Source organism: Ornithorhynchus anatinus, chromosome X5 (genome assembly GCF_004115215.2).
Source record: "Ornithorhynchus anatinus isolate Pmale09 chromosome X5, mOrnAna1.pri.v4, whole genome shotgun sequence".
In the NCBI taxonomy this organism is placed as follows: domain Eukaryota; kingdom Metazoa; phylum Chordata; class Mammalia; order Monotremata; family Ornithorhynchidae; genus Ornithorhynchus; species Ornithorhynchus anatinus.
Window position 1 is genome coordinate 8467725 of NC_041753.1, and position 4148 is coordinate 8471872.

Genomic DNA, 4148 nt, shown 5'->3' on the forward strand with positions numbered 1-4148 from the left:
TCAACATGGTGGTGCTTGAATTTCACTGTTTCAGACAACATGTGGTTTGAATTTAGTTTGCAATGGTTTACAAATAGTCTACTTACCATTAATAATAATAATAACAATAATGATGGCATTTGTTAAGAGCTTACTAGGTGCCAGGCCCTGTACTAAGTGCTGGGGTGGATACAAGCAAATTGGATTGGACACAGTCCCTGTCCCATGTGGGGCTCATAGTCTCAATCCCCATTTTACAGATGAGATAAATGAGGCTCAGAGAAGTGAAGTGACTTACCCAAGGTCACACAGCAGACAAGTGGTGGAGTTCGGATTCGAACCCAAGACTTTCTGACTCCCAAGCCCGTGCTCGATCCACTATGCCATGCATTAGTTCCCTATACAATGTTAGTGAACCAATACAATGTTTCTCAACAAACCGTGACTCCGACTGAAAACGTTTTTCTGTGTTATGGCCAATCTGTGGCCCGTTTTAAGACTACAGTCTAATGTTTTTCCAGTACTGTTCTTCTATGCAAAGAGTCTTTTGAGATGCCTACATATAAGGGGTGAGGAACATCAGCAAAGATTCCCCCTCTAGACTGTAAGCTCCTTGTTGGCAGGGAACTTGTCCATCATCCCTACTATACTGTACTCTCCGTAGTGCTTAATTAGTATAGTGCGCTGCACACAGTCGGTGTTCAGTAAATACAATTACTTGATTGATTGAAAAGAGGAATGAAAGAGCCAGCTCATCCTCTAGACTGTAAGCTCATTGTGGGCAGGGAATGTGTCTGTTTATTGCTGTATTCTCCCAAATGCTTAGTACAGTGCTTTGCACACAGTAAGCTCTCAATAAATATGATTGGATGAATGGGTGAACGCCATCAGAAAGCTTTAACAGTGTGGTCCAGTCAATCATTGATATTTACTGAATGCTTGTTCTGTGCAGAACACTACATTAAGCACTTGGAAGAGTACAGTAAAGTAGATGCGGAGTTTAATAATAAATAATAATAATAATAATGACATTTGTAAAGTGCTTACTATGTGCAAAGCACTAAGTGCTGGGGAGGATCCAAGGTGATCAGGTTGTCCCACGTGGGGCTCACAGTCTTATGGTCCATTTTACAGATGGGATAGCTGAGGCACAGAGAAATTAAGTGACTTGCCCAAAGTCACACAGCTGACCAGCGGCGGAGCTGGGAAAAGAGCATGGGGCTCAAAGGAAGGTTATCTGGGTTCTAGTTCCGGCTCTGCCATTGATCTACTATGCAACTTTGGGCAACTCACTTAACCTCTCTGTGCCTCAGTTGCCTCATTTGAAAAATGGGGATAATAATACCCAGCTCACCCCTCTCAGGGTCACACCTGGAGAGTTTCCAGTACTCTACCAGTCTCGACTATGGGAGGGAGAGTCAAGCAGAGGCATAACCATTCCATTCCTAGCTTGGGCAGTGACTAGCGAGTGGAAGGCAATCTGCTACAAGTCAAAACTCACCTGTGCTGGGCAGCAGTGGCAGGAAAGAGAGTCGAGGGCGGAGACTCATATTTACTGCGTGGAAGGAGGCAGTGGTAAGCCACTTTTGTATTTTGACCAAGAAAACTCTATGGATACACTACCAGAATGATTGCAGATGGAGGTGGGGCATTCTGGGAGAGATGTGTCCATGGCGCCGCTAAGGGTCAGAGATGACTTGAAGGCATATGACAAGACAATACCCAACTCACCTTACAGGAATTTTGTGAGACTAAAATGAGATCAATGAGTTAAACAATTGCATTTATTAAGCGCTTACTGAAATTACTAAAAATTTAAGTTTTGTTCACATTTTAAGTCCTTATCATCCTGATTCAACACTTGCCTAGCTTCTCCAGAGACACCTGGAAGTAATAGTCGTGAAAGCTGGGATCTGACACAGCACATCCTCTACCCCACTCTCTCCCCAGCACAATCTTTCTGCCAGCCAGGATCAACTCCACCATCTCCAACTCAATGGTAATTTGTTACTCTTTCTTTATCCATCTCATCCCTGGGCCTTCCATATAGGGCCATGCTGAGTTCAATGAGAAGCAGCGTGGCTCAGTGGAAAGAGCATGGGCTTTGGAGTCAGAGGTCATGGGTTCGAATCCCGGCTCGGCCACTTGTCAGCTGTGTGACTTTGGGCAAGTCACTTAACTTCTCGGTGCCTCAGTTACCTCATCTGTAAAATGGGGATTAAGACTGTGAGCCCCACGTGGGACAACCTGATTCCCCTGTGTCTACCCCAGCGCTTAGAACAGTGCTTGGCACATAGTAAGCGCTTAACAAATACCAACATTATTATTATTATTATTATGTGTATTCACTTGTATGTCATGTGCTCATTTGTATATATTATTTATTACCCTATTAATTTTGTTAATGAGGTGTACATCCCCTGGATTCTAATTATCGTGATAATGTTGTCTTGTTTTTGTTTCGTTCTGTTTTGCTCTGCCTTCTGTCTCCCCCGATTAGACTGTGACCCCGTCACTGGACAGGGATTGTCTCTATCTGTTGCCGAATTGTACATTCCAAGTGCTTAGTACAGTGCTCTGCACATAGTAAGCGCTCAATAAATACTATTGAATGAATGAATGAATGAATATTCTCGTAGAGCCACCCCCCCCCATTATTACATTCTTCTTTTAGCACTTGTTCATGCTAGTGCTATTGAATTTTCAGGCCGGTATTTCCCACATCACGTGAAGTCACTCATTATGGGAAGCGAAGTTAGATCAGCTTAGCACTGTCTTGCCAAGAAAAGGGCACCTGGCTTTGATGGACTTCTCTATTGAGGTGTTTCAGGCAGTTGGAGAAGAATCGGTTAAAGTCCTTACCGAATTATGCCAATAGGTATGGCTAACTACTCCATGGCCAGCTGATTGGAAGAAATCAGTTTGTATTCCAATACCAAAGAAAGGAGATACAACTAAATGCGACAACTATCGAATAATTTCCTTGATCTCACACCCCAACAAGGCATTGCTAAAAATCACAGGATAAAATAGAGACGTACAAAAGCAGGATTCCGGAAAGGACATGGGATGTGAGATGTTATTGCTTATGTCTGGTAGGTAATTAAAAGAAAAAGAGACTATCAAAAGGAAGTCAGCATATGCTTTATTGATTATAGCAAGGCCTTTGACTGCTTGGATCATGCGAAGCTCTGGGGCACATTAAGGAAAATGGGAATGCCGGACCATTTAATTGCATTAATAAGGAACCTATATGTTGGACAGGAGGCTACAGTAAGAACAGAATATGGAGAAACTGTAGCTAGAAAAACTAGAAAGGAACTAGTTGTCAAGAAGCACACCGAAGATTAATGTCAGGAAGATTTGTTATGAAAAGCCTGGAAAAAATCATGAAATGTGTTGATGAAACAATTTCTCCAAAAATACAAATTGCCAATTCTATGTGTTTCCAGTGACACTATATGGATCCGAAAACAGGAGAGTGAAAAAACAGGATAGAAAGAGCATTGATTCTTTGTTTCTCCCCTACCCTCACCCACAACGTTCTGGCCACCTGCTTCACTAGGAAAATTAACACCATCAGGTCTGAGCTCCCCAAAGTAACCCTTCCCCCTTCTCCATCCCCCTGACTCTCGACCCCCTCCTCTACTTTCCCATCCTTTCCAGCAGTATCCTCAGGGGAGATCTTCTCCCTCCTTTCAAGTGCCACCCCTCCACCTGTGCTTCTGACCCCATTCCTTCTCACCCTATAAAAACTCTCCCCTTTCCCTCCTCCCCTCCTTAACTTCCATCTTCAACTGCTCACTCTCCAACGGCTTCTTCCCCTCTGCCTTCAAGCATGCCCACGTCTCCCCCATCCTAAAAAAACCCTCCCTTGACCTCACTGCCCTCTCCAGTTATCGCTCCACCTCCCTCCTACCCTTCCTTTCCAATCTGACTGTCATCCCCTCCACTCCATGGAAACTGCCCTCTCAAAAGTCACCAGTGATCTCCTTCTTGCCAAATCCAATGGTTCCTACTCTATTCTAATCCTCCTCGACCTCTCAACAGCCTTTGACACTGTGGACCATCCTCTTCTCCTCAACACATTATCCAACCTTGGCTTCATGGACTCTGTCCTCTCCTCATTCTCCTCGTCTCCCTGGCCATTCATTTTCAGCCTCCTTCGC

The 4148-nt window shown here is 44.1% G+C and overlaps 1 non-coding gene across 1 annotated transcript; it reads left to right on the forward strand.

Moving 5' to 3' along the window:
• Nucleotides 1-1332: 1332 nt before the first annotated feature.
• LOC114808269 lies at nucleotides 1333-1470 on the forward strand. Its single transcript, XR_003756115.1, has one exon. It is a non-coding gene; the product is annotated as a small nucleolar RNA SNORA7 (small nucleolar RNA).
• Nucleotides 1471-4148: the final 2678 nt, after the last annotated feature.